Source organism: Lathyrus oleraceus, chromosome 5, assembly GCF_024323335.1.
Source record: "Lathyrus oleraceus cultivar Zhongwan6 chromosome 5, CAAS_Psat_ZW6_1.0, whole genome shotgun sequence".
Classification (NCBI taxonomy): domain Eukaryota; kingdom Viridiplantae; phylum Streptophyta; class Magnoliopsida; order Fabales; family Fabaceae; genus Lathyrus; species Lathyrus oleraceus.
The window spans coordinates 412,166,349-412,183,932 of NC_066583.1; positions in this window are offsets into that span (position 1 = coordinate 412,166,349).

Here is a 17,584-nt window from a genome sequence, read left to right on the forward strand (position 1 = left end):
AGAGAATCCCATTTTCTTTACTGTTTGTAGATGCTGCTTCATTAATATGAAGAGTCTCATTCTAGTTCTTCTAAAGATACTGCTCTAGTGTCCTCTAAGAGTCTTATATTCAATTAAGACATCCTTCCTTTGGTCTGGAATGGCTTAATTCTGTCAGATCAGATACTGCTTCGACCCGATAAAGAGAATCTCATTTTTGTTGTTTGAGATGTTGCTTCATCAATAGGAAGAGTCTCATTTCAGATTTCTTTGAGATTACTACTCTAGTGTCCTCAAAGAGTATTAGATTCAATTAAGGTATCATTCTGTCGTTCGAAATATCTTAATTCTATCGTATAAGATACTGCTTCAATTCGACATAGAGAATCTCATTTTCTTTACTGTTTGAGATGCTACTTCATCAATATGAAGAATCTCATTTCAGATTTCTTTGAGACACTGCTCTAGTGTCCTCGAAGAGTCTTAGATTCAATTAAGGTATCATTACCTCGTTCTGAATATCTTAATTCTATCGTATAAGATACTACTTCGATTCGACACAGAGAATCTCATTTTCTTTACTGTTTGAGATGCTGCTTCATTAATATGAAGAGTCTCATTTTAGATTTTCTTAAAATACTGCTCTAGTGTCCTCGAAGAATCTTAGATTCAATTTAGGTATCATTCCCTCGTTCATAATATCTTAATTCTATCGTATAAGATACTGCTTCTATTCGACACAAAGAATCTCATTTTCTTTGCTGTTTGAGATGCTGCTTCATAAATATGAAGAGTCTCATTTCAGATTTTTTAGAGATACTGCTCTAGTATCCTCGAAGATTCTTAGATTCAATTAAGGTATCATTCCCTCGTTCGAATATCTTAATTCTATCATATAAGATACTGCTTCGACTCGACATAGAGAATCTCATTTTCTTTACTGTTTGAGATGCTGCTTCATCAATATGAAGAGTCTCATTCCAGTTCTTCTAGGGATACTGCTCTAGTATCTTCGAAGAGTTTTAGATTCAATTAAGTTATCATTCCCTCATTCGAAATATCTTAATTCTATCAGATAAGATACTACTTCGATTCGACATAGAGAATCTCATTTTCTTTACTCTTTGAGTTGCTGCTTCATCAATATGAAGAGTCTCATTTCAAATTTCTTTGAGATTACTGCTCTAGTGTCCTCGAAGAGTATTAGTTTCAATTAAGGTATCATTCCCTCATTCGGAATATCTTAATTCTATCGTATAAGATACTGCTTCCATTCGACATAGAGAATCTCATTTTCTTTAATGTTTGAGATGCTGCTTCATCAATATGAAGAGTCTCATTTCATATTCCTTTGAGACATTTCTCTAGTGTCCTCGATGAGTCTTTGATTAAATTAAGGTATCATTACCTCGTTCGGAATATCTTAATTTTATCGTATAACATATTTCTTCGATTCGACACAGTGAATCTCATTTTCTTTATTGTTTGAGATGTTGCTTCATCAATATGAAGAGTCTCATTTCAGATTTTTTATAAATACTGCTCTAGTGTCCTCGAAGAGTCTTAGATTCAGTTAAGGTATCATTCCCTCGTTTGGAATATCTTAATTCTATCGTATAAGATACTGGTTCGATTCGACACAGAGAATCCCATTTTCTTTACTGTTTGTAGATGCTGCTTCAATAATATGAAGAGTCTCATTCCAGTTCTTCTAAAGATACTGCTCTAGTGTCCTCTAAGAGTCTTATATTCAATTAAGACATCGTTCCTTTGGTCTGGAATGTCTTAATTCTGTCAGATCAGATACTGCTTCGACCCGATAAAGAGAATCTCATTTTTGTTGTTTGAGATGTTGCTTCATCAATAGGAAGAGTCTCATTTCAGATTTCTTTGAGATTACTACTCTAGTGTCCTCAAAGAGTATTAGATTCAATTAAGGTATCAATCCGTCGTTCGAAATATCTTAATTCTATCGTATAAGATACTGCTTGAATTCGACATAGAGAATCTCATTTTCTTTACTGTTTGAGATGCTACTTCATCAATATGAAGAATCTCATTTCAGATTTCTTTGAGACACTGCTCTAGTGTCCTCGAAGAGTCTTAGATTCAATTAAGGTATCATTACCTCGTTCTGAATATCTTAATTCTATCATATAAGATACTACTTCGATTTGACACAGAGAATCTCATTTTCTTTACTGTTTGAGATGCTGCTTCATTAATATGAAGAGTCTCATTTTAGATTTTCTTAAAATACTGCTCTAGTGTCCTCGAAGAATCTTAGATTCAATTAAGGTATCATTCCCTCGTTCATAATATCTTAATTCTATCGTATAAGATACTGCTTCTATTCGACACAGAGAATCTCATTTTCTTTGCTGTTTGAGATGCTGCTTCATCAATATGAAGAGTCTCATTTCAGATTTTTTAGAGATACTGCTCTAGTATCCTCGAAGATTCTTAGATTCAATTAAGGTATCATTCCCTCGTTCGAATATCTTAATTCTATCATATAAGATACTGCTTCGACTAGACATAGAGAATCTCATTTTCTTTACTGTTTGAGATGCTGCTTCATCAATATGAAGAGTCTCATTCCAGTTCTTCTAGGGATACTGCTCTAGTATCTTCGAAGAGTTTTAGATTCAATTAAGGTATCATTCCCTCATTCGAAATATCTTAATTCTATCAGATAAGATACTACTTCGATTTGACATAGAGAATCTCATTTTCTTTACTCTTTGAGTTGCTGCTTCATCAATATGAAGAGTCTCATTTCAAATTTCTTTAAGATTACTGCTCTAGTGTCCTCGAAGAGTATTAGATTCAATTAAGGTATCATTCCCTCATTCGGAATATCTTAATTTTATCGTATAATATACTGCTTCCATTCGACATAGAGAATCTCATTTTCTTTAATGTTTGAGATGCTGCTTCATCAATATGAAGAGTCTCATTTCATATTCCTTTGAGACATTTCTCTAGTGTCCTCGAAGAGTCTTAGATTAAATTAAGGTATCATTACCTCGTTCGGAATATCTTAATTCTATCGTATAAGATATTGCTTCGATTCGACACAGTGAATCTCATTTTCTTTATTGTTTGAGATGTTGCTTCATCAATATGAAGAGTCTCATTTCATATTTTTTTTAAATACTGCTCTAGTGTCCTCGAAGAGTCTTAGATTCAGTTAAGGTATCATTGCCTCGTTTGGAATATCTTAATTCTATCGTATAAGATACTGCTTCGATTCGACACAGAGAATCTCAATTTCTTTGCAGTTTGAGATGCTGCTTCATCAATATGAAGAGTCTCATTTCGGATGTTTTAGAGATTTTTCTCTAGTATCCTCGAAGAGTCTTAGATTCAATTAAGGTACCATTATTTCATTTGGAATATCTTAATTCTATCATATAAGATACTATTTCGACTTGACACAGAGAATCTCATTTTCTTTACTGTTTGAGATGCTGCTTTATGAATATGAAGAGTCTCATTTCAGTTTTCTTTGAGATTACTGCTCTAGTGTCCTCGAAGAGTCCTACATTCAATTAAGGTATCAGTCCCTCGTTTGGAATATCTTAATTCTATCGTATAAGATACTGGTTCGATTCGACACAGAGAATCCCATTTTCTTTACTGTTTGAGATGCTGCTTCAATAATATGAAAAGTCTCATTCCAGTTCTTCTAAAGATACTACTCTAGTGTCCTCTAAGAGTCTTATATTCAATTAAGACATCATTCCTTTGGTCTGGAATGTCTTAATTCTGTCAGATAAGATACTGCTTCGACCCGATACAGAGAATCTCATTTTTATTGTTTGAGATGTTGCTTCATCAATATGAAGAGTCTCATTTCAGATTTCTTTGAGATTACTACTCTAGTTTCCTCGAAGAGTATTAGATTCATTTAAGGTATCATTCCGTCGTTCGAAATATCTTAATTCTATCGTATAAGATACTGCTTCGATTCGACATAGAGAATCTCATTTTCTTTACTCTTTGAGATGCTACTTCATCAATATGAAGAGTCTCATTTCAGATTTCTTTGAGACACTGATCTAGTGTCCTCGAAGAGTCTTAAATTCAATTAAGGTATCATTACCTCGTTCTGAATATCTTAATTCTATCGTACAAGATACTACTTCGATTCGACACAGAGAATCTCATTTTCTTTACTGTTTGAGATGCTGCTTCATTAATATGAAGAGTCTCATTTTAGATTTTCTTAAAATACTGCTCTAGTGTCCTCGAAGAATCTTAGATTCAATTAAGGTATCATTCCCTCGTTCAGAATATCTTAATTCTATCGTATAAGATACTGCTTCGATTCGACACAGAGAATCTCATTTTCTTTGTTGTTTGAGATGCTGCTTCATCAATATGAAGAGTCTCATTTCAGATTTTTTAGAGATACTGCTCTAGTATCCTCGAAGATTCTTAGATTCAATTAAGGTATCATTCCCTCGTTCGAATATCTTAATTCTATCATATAAGATACTGCTTCGACTCGACATAGAGAATCTCATTTTCTTTACTGTTTGAAATGCTGCTTCATCAATATGAAGAGTCTCATTCCAGTTCTTCTAGGGATACTGCTCTAGTATCTTCGAAGAGTTTTAGATTCAATTAAGGTATCATTCCCTCATTCGGAATATCTTAATTCTATCAGATAAGATACTGCTTCGATTCGACATAGAGAATCTCATTTTCTTTACTCTTTGAGTTGTTGCTTCATCAATATGAAGAGTCTCATTTCAAATTACTTTGAGATTACTGCTCTAGTGTCCTCGAAGAGTATTAGATTCAATTAAGGTATCATTCCCTCATTCGGAATATCTTAATTCTATCGTATAAGACACTGCTTCCATTCGACATAGAGAATCTTATTTTCTTTAATGTTTGAGATGCTGCTTCATCAATATGAAGAGTCTCATTTCATATTTCTTTGAGACATTTCTCTAGTGTCCTCGAAGAGTCTTAGATTAAATTAAGGTATCATTACCTCGTTCGGAATATCTTAATTCTATCGTATAAGATATTGCTTCGATTCGACACAGTGAATCTCATTTTTTTTATTGTTTGAGATGCTGCTTCATCAATATGAAGAGTCTCATTTCAGATTTTTTTTAAATACTGCTCTAGTGTCCTCAAAGAGTCTTAGATTCAGTTAAGGTATCATTGCCTCGTTTGGAATATCTTAATTCTATCGTATAAGATACTGGTTCGATTCGACACAGAGAATCCCATTTTTTTTACTGTTTGAGATGCTGCTTCAATAATATGAAAAGTCTCATTCCAGTTCTTCTAAAGATACTGCTCTAGTGTCCTCTAAGAGTCTTATATTCAATTAAGACATCATTCCTTTGGTCTGGAATGTCTTAATTCTATCAGATAAGATACTGCTTCGACCCGATACAGAGAATCAAATTTTTCTTGTTTGAGATGTTGCTTCATCAATATGAAGAGTCTCATTTCAGATTTCTTTGAGATTAATACTCTAGTGTCCTCGAAGAGTATTAGATTCATTTAAGGTATCATTCCGTCGTTCGAAATATCTTAATTCTATCGTATAAGATACTGCTTCGATTCGACATAGAGAATCTCATTTTCTTTACTGTTTGAGATGCTACTTCATCAATATGAAGAATCTCATTTCAGATTTCTTTGAGACACTGCTCTAGTGTCCTCGAAGAGTCTTAGATTCAATTAAGGTATCATTACCTCGTTCTGAATATCTTAATTCTATTGTACAAGATACTACTTCGATTCGACACAGAGAATCTCATTTTATTTACTGTTTGAGATGGTCCTTCATTAATATGAAGAGTCTCATTTTAGATTTTCTTAAAATACTGCTCTAGTGTCCTCGAAGAATCTTAGATTCAATTAAGGTATCATTCCCTCGTTCAGAATATCTTAATTCTATCGTATAAGATACTGCTTCGATTCGACACAGAGAATCTCATTTTCTTTGCTGTTTGAGATGCTGCTTCATCAATATGAAGAGTCTCATTTCAGTTTTTTTAGAGATACTGCTCTAGTATCCTCGAAGATTCTTAGATTCAATTAAGGTATCATTCCCTCGTTCGAATATCTTAATTCTATCATATAAGATACTGCTTCGACTCGACATAGAGAATCTCATTTTCTTTACTGTTTGAGATGCTGTTTCATCAATATGAAGAGTCTCATTCCAGCTCTTCTAGGGATACTGCTCTAGTATCTTCGAAGAGTTTTAGATTCAATTAAGGTATCATTCCCTCATTCGGAATATCTTAATTCTATCAGATAAGATACTGCTTCGATTCGACATAGAGAATCTCATTTTCTTTACTCTTTGAGTTGCTGCTTCATCAATATGAAGAGTCTCATTTCAAATTTCTTTGAGATTACTGCTCTAGTGTCCTCGAAGAGTATTAGATTCAATTAAGGTATCATTCCCTCATCGGAATATCTTAATTCTATCGTATAAGATACTGCTTCCATTCGACATAGAGAATCTCATTTTCTTTAATGTTTGAGATGCTGCTTCATCAATATGAAGAGTCTCATTTCAGATTTCTTTGAGACATTGCTCAAGTGTCCTCGAAGAGTCTTAGATTAAATTAAGGTATCATTACCTCGTTCGGAATATCTTAATTATATCGTATAAGATATTGCTTCGATTCGACACAGTGAATGTCATTTTCTTTACTGTTTGAGATGCTGCTTCATCAATATGAAGAGTCTCATTTCAGTATTTTTTAAAATACTGCTCTAGTGTCCTCGAAGAGTCTTAGATTCAGTTAAGGTGTCATTGCCTCGTTTGGAATATCTTAATTCTATCGTATAAGATACTGCTTCGATTCGACACAGAGAATCTCATTTTCTTTGCAGTTTGAGATGCTGCTTCATCAATATGAAGAGTCTCATTTCTGATTTTTTAGAGATACTGCTCTGGTATCCTCGAAGAGTCTTAAATTCAATTAAGGTATCATTATTTCGTTTGGAATATCTTAATTCTATCATATAAGATACTATTTCGACATGACACAGAGAATCTCATTTTCTTTACTGTTTGAGATGCTGCTTTATCAATATGAAGTGTCTCATTCCAGTTCTTCTAGAGATACTACTCTAGTATCCTCAAAGAGTCTTAGATTGAATTAAGGTATCATTCTCTCATTCGGAATATCTTAATTCTATCAGATAAGATACTGCTTCGATTCGACATAGAGAATCTCATTTTCTTTACTATTCGAGATGTTGCTTCATCAATATGAAGAGTCTCATTTCAGATTTCTTTGAGATTACTACTCTAGTGTCCTCGAAGAGTCTTAGATTCAATTAAGGTATCATTCCCTCGTTCGGAATATCTTAATTCTATCGTATAAGATACTGCTTCTATTCGACATAGAGAATCTTATTTTCTTTATTGTTTGAGATGCTACTTCATCAATATGAAGAGTCTCATTCCAGTTCTTCTAGAGATACTGCTCTAGTGTCCTCGAAGAGTCTTAGATTAAATTAAGAAATCATTCATTTCGTGTGGAATGTCTTAATTCTATCAGATCAGATACTGCTTCGACCCGATACAGAGAATCTCATTTTTGTTGTTCGAGATGCTGCTTCATCAATATGAAGAGTCTCATTTCAGATTTCTTTGAGATTCCTGCTCTAGTGTCCTTGAAGATTCTTAGATTCAATTAAGGTATCATTCCCTCGTTCGGAATATCTTATTTCTATCGTATAAGATACTGCTTCGATTCGACACAGAGATTCTCATTTTCTTTACTGTTTGAGATGCTGCTTCATCAATATGAAAAGTCTCATTTTAGATTTTTTAGAGATACTGCTCTAGTATCCTCAAAGAGTCTTAGAATCAATTAAGGTTTCATTCCCTCGTTCGGAATATCTTAATTCTATCATATATGATGCTACCTCGACTCGATACAGAGAATCTTATTATTGTTGTAAGAGATACTGCTTCATCAATATGAAGAGTCTCATTTCAGATTTCTTTGAGATATTGTTCTAGTGTCCTCGAAGAGTCTTAGATTCAATTAATACATCATTCCTTTGGTCTGGAATGTTTTAATTCTATCAGATCAGATGCTGCTTCGGCCCGATACAGAGAATCTCACTTTTACTATTGAGATGTTGCTTCATCAATGTGAAGAGTCTCATGCCAGATTGTTTGGAGATGCTGCTCTAGCGTCCTGGAAAAGTCTTAAAATTTAGCTAAGATATCATTCCATTACTAACATATCTCGATTACGGGGTCCAAGATACTGATCTGACGACTCCCAGAAAGTCTAGGCGGTTCCATTTTTACCTTAGGATGATTTCTCTTACTATTTCTCACTGCATTTTCTTCCTGTATTTTCTTCCCTGCATTTCCAAATACAAAATTTGGGTCTTTTGGGGATTTAATTATCTCCCACCGCGAAAATACGAAGATAGCTGTCATTCTTACTTTCTGGGTTTGAGGTAATTAAATAAGGGCAACTGTGATACCCCAATTTTGTCTAGGCATTTTTTAATTTTTCATAAATCTGATTTCATTTAGCATCATATGCACAACATGACATACATTTCAACACGAGAATACCTCACCTTGATTTCATAGCACTATCGTGTCATTTCCGTGCTACATAGAAACATGTACTTCACGAAACTAATTTCGTCTAAAAAAGGGGGGGTTTATTATACGAATACAAGGAAATAGCATATGATGAAATTCGTATTTCCTGAGGGCTTTAGAGAACCTGCTATGGAAACCGTATTGCGTGAGGTTCCCCAAGTTGTTGTTTATCTTCACTCCTATGGGCACATACATATAGATTCTAAGGCTGGGAACCTTTTGGTTGATTCTAATGGCGCAGTCAAGGTGGCTGACTTTGGAGTGTCTGCGCGTATGTTTGGTACTGGAGATAAGGAAACGTTCAAGAAATACTTTTGTTGGAGCACCTTGTTGGATGGATCCCAAAGTTATGCAACAGTTGCATGGCTATGATTTTAAAGCAAATATATGGTCCTCCGAATGCTCCTTCAGGTCTTGATTATGAAAGAGACAAGAGGCTTTCAAAGTCTTTCAAAGAATTGGTTGCCACCTGCTTAGTCAAAGACCCAAAGAAGTGTCCAAACTTAGAAAAGACTTTTAAGTGTCCTTTCTTTAAATATGCACGTGCCACCGAATATCTTGGTTGCACCACTCTCGATGGCCTTGCTCCATTAGAGAGTCATTTTAAATAAATGAAGGCTAAAGGGGCAGATTTAATGGTGTAAAACAAGTTTCTTTATGAAATAGAGCAATTATTCCAGAAAGAATATATTCTAGGAATTAACGCTTGGAATTTTAACCTGTAAGATTCAAGCTGCTCTTATTTAAAAGGAAAACATGTCCATTACAGAAAAGCAAGATACAAATAAAAAGGAATAAAACATATCAAATGACTTGAAGGTTCAATTTGCTTCTAATCAGTAAGAGATCACATCCACACTGGACAAGGAGGATGGATCCGACAATCTTCAAGATTTGGAAAGTTCACTTGCTTCATTCAAAACTCTTCAAGCACTCAAAGGTTGTTTTGATAATGAAAGTTCACTAGTCCAAGAGATTTAGATCACAATTATGGGAGAGTTGATAATGAAAGTTCTAGGCTAAATAAAATGTCGCCCCAAAAAGCTATAACGCAGCCTAAGAAATTTTTCACTAAGCTCTTTACAACTTGATAATGTTCCAAAAGTTACAAATGTGGGCAGGGATTATTTACAAACACAATATCCTTCTGAAAGGAATCACCTAAGGTCAAAACAGGTTGTACCAGTTGATGCAGAATAGCAGGACACTCAATCTTGGGAAATTCCAAAGGATGCATTTCTAGCATAGACTGGAACTCGGTCTCCTGGTATTAAAACTTGGATGATAACATTAGCATATCTAGGACAGTTCTGGCTACAAGAAATTGTATAGCACAATGCAGTTTGGATACTCAAACAAGGCAGAAGTTTAAGTCATTGCAGGATGCCGCATCAAGATAAGTAAAAGGATAAGTTGCTACACTTACCGTCTTGTGAATCGGCGACAGGCCAATACATATCGCTTCATTGAAACAAAAGCCAGGACTCGAAAATCATGTATCAATGTTTCATGTACCTGCATTCACTATCAAATGGTCACAAGATTACAAAGTACATCATTGGAAAGCAATCATGATAAGGTCCATTAGACAAAGCAAAGCCGGTAAGTTAGGATCAAACTCATCATTCATAGCAGCTCAAACCACTGTGGAGCCAAATATCATTATCACATCAGTTAAGTACGACCTGCAGAAACACTAAATATGTAAGGTTTAAATCCGCAGCTAAAAGAGTTCAGACTCAAAACAGGTACACACATGTTACAGCATCATGATACATAAACAAAAGACCATGGTCCACAACCATTCATGCTTCCATAATTCAGGTTGTCTCGATAACCATGAACCTGCAATACTAACAACACCAAAAGATAACAATGGAAAGATCAAGTTACAGTGCACAGGTCCATATTAGATGAAACCACCATGGGAATTCTCCCATTCTGTATGTGTCAACTGCAATGTAATTCACAATATTCATCAGCCGAGTGTCTCGTCCTTGCCAAGCTAGAAAGCTTATGCTGCTTTTGATAAACTGCCACCAATATGAATCCTGCAAGTCTGCAACAAACAAGTATAACATGACAGCAAGAAAAAAGAATAAGTCAAAGCAAAACATCATAAAATAACACAATCATATTACAAAGGATTTAAAAGTTCAACAAAATTTGGTTGTGATGAGATTTAAGAAGAATGGCCTTAAAAACGGAACCTGGTGTCCAAGTTTTGATCATTGTGACGGATGCGAGGTTTTGGTAAACTGGAAAAGAACATCTCGCGCCTTCTAAAGGAATTGGCCTGAGGATGAAAACTGGTTTGAAATATTGCTGCAATGCAGAGGTTTCATGTTGATTCATGATGATAGTAAACCCGCTGATGCACTTCATGAAATAATGAGGGCTCCACATTAAGATTGCTATCGAGATACACACGTCCGGCGCCTAGATGAGAATGTCCTGACTCCAAGTATGATGGTTACGCGTCCTGCATCAGACAATGATCCTAATAGCATTAACTGCAAGTTACCTACTGTCGCAATGCGAAAAACAACCGGTGGGAAAAAGAACAGAAGAGCCGCCACCGTTCGTTATTTATCCCAAAGGAGGGAAAGGAAACGATCGAAGAAAACCTGAAGAGAGGAAAAGACAAGGTCTCGCAACCAAATCTAGGGTTCGGGAGTCGATTATGCAAAGGGAAGGTATCAGCACCCCTACGCATCCGTAGTACTCTACGGTATCCACTCTTGTTGTTCTATTCCAAAGGGTGTAGGTATATCTAAGGTACTATCTGCTAAAAGAAAGTCAAAAGAAAATGACTCGCAAGGATGTCGCATCGACTGCCTACGTATCTCACCTGAGTATGAGAATCAGAGTCTTCGTAGCTCGGCTACCTATGGGAGAAAAAGAAGTGTGCTCGATAAGACATCGCATCTTATGCCTACGTATCTCATCTGGAATGAGAATCAGAGCAAAACGTAGTTCATCTAACTACGGGAACAAGGGTCTCGACTGCAACTAGGGCAACATAAAGGGAAGGTCTCGATCGCAACGAGGGCGAGAGAAAATAATCGCACCAAGGGCGAAAGCAAGCAAGGATTAGTTGTTAGTCGTCAGTCAAACTCGGCAAGACATCGCGTCTCGTGCCTACGTATCTCATCTGAACATGAGAATTAGAGTTGTCGTAGTTCGGCTAACTAGGGGTTAAGGATTGCCATCTGAACATGGACTTACAAAAGAGGACACCAGCTGTGTCAAAGGAAAGTGGGCAATGTGTTCAACTTCCTAGCAGTAGGTGTCGCAACTCGTTGAATCGAGTCTTAGGCAGTTACCTCTTTGCAATAGAACGGACTGACATGCCACAAGATCGGAGACGCACGGAAGGTCTAAAAGTGGGGAAGCTCTTCCCTAGAGTTGTCATGCAATATGGACCTATGTGTTAGGATTTATAGAGGGGAACATCTACATAATGTTAGCATGCAAAGAATAAGGGAATTCTACCTATGTTATCATACAAACGGTTCTACCTAATGGGTGCTACCTAAACGGAACAAGAGTCGACAGATGGAGCAAGGAGAGGAGCCATGGATAAGGGTAGATGGCGATGCCTGAGGCGATCGACTTACAGGTAGACGGTGATGCCTGAGGAGATCGACTTACAAGAGGATGAATGAATGTGTGTTGGTTCTGTTAAGTTTTGAAAGTGATTACTCGACGTTGGATCGAGCTTTTGATCTTGTTTTGAAATGGTTATCGGATGTTCGTTTTAATTCTTGTATTAACAGATGAATAAAGAATGAAAGAATAAATATTATACACTTTATGGGATAGGGGTACATTTGTTACGAATGGGGATGGTTCATGGCAATCAAACAATAAGAATATATGCCTCAATCATCATACATGTAGGCAACAGTTATCAATCAAATCAGATGAGTAAACAGGTATATAATCAAATCAAAGAATCAAAGAATGAAATAAAGAAACATTAAACAAGGCATGGGAAGTATGAACATGTTAAACAATCAAGCAATAGTAAGCATGGATGAAAGAAACAAGCATAACAGATAACAGATGAATCAGACAGATGAAAAGATGCACAAGAGGAGTCCACTGAAATAATTAAATCAAGAAATCAGGTAAGGATCAGATAAAATCAAGATAAAAGGCCTCTAATACATGGCCTATGAGATGAACAAGGGAGGATCAAAAGATCTCTTCAATTGCCATAAGCAATCCCCAAATCAAACATTGATCATAAAGAAGTCAACTGAAAATTCGAGCCAAATTAATAATTATCAAATAAATAGCAAATTAATCAGGAAAATTATGAAAAATTAAACTAAGTAAGCTGGGGTCAGGATATCATCATCCCCTAAAAAGGTTTTAAAAATAATGAAAATTAGTACATGAATTAATTGAAATAAAACAGAAGTCAAACCAAAAGTCAATCAACAAAACTAGGTTAAAATAAATCAAGAATAAATTGAAAATGTGAAATAAAAATCTAAGAAAAAGTCAGGTTGGCCATGGGGCAGTGGTCAACCTTCATCCCAAAAATCAGAAGCTGAAAATAATTTTAAGTTATAAAAATAAAATCAAGAATCAAATGTATGCTAAAATGGACCACTTGGAATGAATAATTAAAATAAAAAATTAATACTAAATAAATGCGAAAATAAAAATTAAATAAAACTAAATAAGGCATCAAGCAATATTGAAAATATTTTTGGATATTTTTATTAATAAAGAAAACAATTTAAATTAATTAAAATGAAAACAGAAATAAAATGGGAATTAAAAAAAAGAACATGAAAAGGGGGGTATATTAGCATTTTAACTGAACTGGGAAATGAGTGATACGCTAATGGGCCATAAACGCAGGGTGTCAAAAGCAAACAGCGAAGCCCACGATCCAAACCAATAATTAAATCTGGGCGTGACATACTTAAATGAACATTTTAATTAAAAAAGCCATGTGAACATGTATCAACCGGTGACTTTTATTTTAAGTCACTAAAAGACAAAACACAAACGGATGGACAAGATTAAAATAACAACGATGGATCCAAGGGCTCTCAAGACGACATGCAGTCGTCTTCTTCATTGAGCCAAAACCCTAACCATAATCATGCAGAAACGCTGGAAATGCAGTGTGTTTCTCACAATTTCAACACGAAAATACGAACACTATAGTGCATCAAAAATCATGAAACAAAGCCCAGATCTCAAGTACAAAATGTGATGATTAACGTGGTAACTTCTTTTAGGTGAAATGGTAACTTATTCATGGAGAAAAGTTAACAGCAAAGTGTCAATATGAACACGGGCATGAGCAGAAAATCAACAACACAACTCAACACCATGAATAATGCCTCGTACTGAGGACTTCAAAAGCAAGCATAAGTGCATGATTAGCATGGTAACAAGCATGATAATGAGCATAGATGTATCAATAAATGGCTATGGAAAAGGAATAAGAGAGTTACCTAGTGGAAGTCTAGTCCACTGCTTCTTGACTTTGGAGAGGCTAGAAGAAAAGGATGCTTCCTTGGTGCTTCAAGAGCTTCACCTTGAGAACTTGCTGAGAAATGAAAGTTGATCTCTAATGACCTTGCCTTGCTTGCTCGAAAATCCACTGCCCTCCTTTCATGCTTAGGGTTTCTTGTCTTAAATACTGTGGGTCAAATGCTCCTTAATGGGCTCAAAAATAATTTGTTTTGGGGTGAGCAAGTGATGCAATTGGTGAGGTGTAGTAGAAATGGGAAAGAGAGCACGTGAGGGGCTGAAGCCAATGTTTCTTATTTTGGCAAGGCTTCTAAGTGAATGAAAATGTGATGTATGGCCAAATGAGGAAAACAAAACATTGGCTGAAGTCTTGCATTTGTGCAGAATGGCTTGGTCTGGCAGCAAGCAAGGAATCAATTCAAGATGGTGACTTTGTGGAAACACAACTTGATGAGCAAATCAACAATTGAGGAGATAATGCAAACAGTAGAGAGATAACATGGAGTATGGCATGTTTCATGTTGAACATGGGTGGAAATAATGAATGGAAGAAGATGAAAAAGGGGCCTCAGGTTCATGTCACACCATTGCAAGATTGGTTGGGCAAGTTAGGCATAAATGTTGGGCACAAAAATCAGGTCTAAGTGATGACTTTGAAGGTTAATATCTTGCAAATGAAACATCCTATGAATCTCATTCCAAAGGCATATGAAAGATGGCATATTGGAGAGTATCTTTTATGTTCAAAGTTAAAAGAAATGGTGAGTAGAAGTAGCCTAAAAAGAGGCTTAAAGTTCAGGAAAACTGAAAAATGCAAGGCTGGCAAAGGTAACTTGAAATCTGCCTAGAAATTTCAAGTCATGGTACCAACTTTAAGTGAATGTATCTCTCAAACGATAGATCCAAATGAGATGACACCAAAGGGAGGTGAAATAGGACATGACAATGTATAATTGTTGTGAAGAAAATATTTTCAAATGGTGCCTTGAAGTGCAAGAAAACTGGCCAAGAAGATTTGACAAACTTTAAAGATTTTTAGACTTAGAAATTTTTCTAAGTGTCCTAAAAATATGCCTTACTTTGACCAAGCATAACTTTCTCAATTTTGACCCAAATGGAGCAAACTTTATATTTCTAGAAAGCTTGGAACAATAGGAACAACTTTCGTGCTGGAGAAAGTTTCAAATGGAGGTTTTATCTTGATGGAAAATGGGCTTAAAGTGAGTGCAAAATCATAAAAACTTTCCCAAAATGGAAAGTCAACCATTTCCAAATTAAGTAACTTTTCCAATTCCTGATTAAATGATGAATCCATGACCCAACCTTGATCAAATTTCACATGTAGGCTCCCCTAGGCATGAATTTTGAGATTCCACTCTCAAAAAGTCAGGAGTTGACTTTTCTAGCCCCATAGTTGACTTTTCCCAAACTGTCTGATTCCTGATTCCAGTGATCAATTGAAGCACTTCTGGCTCAAATTAAAAACTGATTTTTTGTATGTAGACCCTTGTGGAGATATGGAGGGCCATGGAAAAGAGTTTCACCCAAAGAATCAGAAATAAACTGATTTTATACCAAACCCTAATTTTAGGGCAAAATTGATCGGGAACTGATTGCACTGCTTGCCAATGGATCTTTCTAAGATAATTGTGAGTCTCCAATCATGACATGGATGAGCTCCTCTACTTCCAACCAAACATTTCCTGTTGCAGGTAGCCATGAAACCCTGATTTCCCGACTAAATCCAGATGAACACTCTGATAGCTCTGAATCCTTCACTGATGAACTGAGGACCATAATAAAATACCTGGAGCCCCCTGAGACTCTTGAGACTGGTATACTTAGAGAATGAAGTCCAATTCTCAATCTTGCTTTGTGTGGGCTCCTTCTGTTAAGGAGTGATCAATCAAAACCTGATTTCCAAGTCACTAATGCAGTATGCAATGAGTATGACCTAGTATGATGCTAATGAAGTGTGAAACATAATCCCATGCTTCCAGAAAAAAATGTAGGGTAAATTTTGGGGTATTACACCTACGACCGAATGAAAACACGACATAACATAGTTAAGTGAATACATCCGCAATCCAAAACAAACCAGGTCGTTACAAGTATAACATAACATACCATGTCACTTGATGTTGTCAGTCTACAAGCCACCTTTACCATGCCAAACATGCCGTGAGACCTATAGTTTTGTGGAGTACATAACCTCGTAATCATCATTCGTATCCTGAAGTACAATGGCATCATGTTACAAACATAACCAAACGAAATACCCCACAAATTTTGGATATTGTGTTTTACTTGCTAATGTACATAAGTGGAGTAGATGAGTGGAAATTATTTGTAGATTAGAAGTTTTAAGGAAAAAGAGGTTCAAAAGATACCTGGATATAGTTGGATTGATACTAGTGTAGGAACTCATGTGTTCTTGCTGCTGATGGAAGTCGCTCATGATATAATAGGATCTACGTGATTTTACAGAGCTTCCTTCTTGAGTAAAGAAAACAGGGTTATGTTCCTCAACGTTATCTTTCAATACACCCATAAGTAATGAGCAATAAATTATTCAAAGAATCACTAATCTAATTCATTTTCTCAATTCTCACCATTAGTGATCACAGATATCTTTTAATGCAAAGTTTTGAGTCGCATAAAAAGAGTTACCCTGTCATGACAGTTTACAAAAGCCAACCTACAAAATGACCACAAGCCATATACATGTTCAATACAACAATATATTGGTTTAAACTACACAATCCTCCAAACCTTGCCAACATGTGCATACCACGATGTAACCCTGCTGTAGAATCAGGATACAAGCGCTGCAACCACTAGCCAAAATACATCATGATCGTAACAACACCCTACAATGCGTCAGCAACAATAAAGACCTGCAAGAGTCATGCACCAGTTCAGACCACCGTTCGTGTTATAAAAAAATCAACGAAACATTAAGGCATGTACAACAATATCCTTATAGCTCTTACAACAACAGTCCAAGCCCAAATCACTATGAGCAGGCATCAGCATCGCACACAGAAGTCCAGAATTTGACAAGGATTCAAGTGAAAAACTCCATTCCGACAGGAGGCACAGAATAATCTCGTCCGCATTTTTCATGTACAAGCATTGAGGAATAGGTGGGAAACACAAGTTAGAATTTAAAACAGACTCGCGGATTAAAAAATACAGTCAAGCATGAGTTATGAATAAGAAAGTAAAAACTGAGATTTTTACCACAAGCACGCAAGTATTCCGCAGCGGTAAAATGGAGCTAATGGAGGACCACATTTTTTGGTGGATTTCACTACAGACAAAACGAGGAAATGACTCACATACCTTTGGTCCCCACGAAATCCAGCGAAAATTCCCCCCTAACGGAATGATTTTGGATAGATTTGACAGCTCATGATTTGAGGATCCAAGGAGAAGCCTCTATAAATAAATGTTGAGAGTCATCTAGAGAAG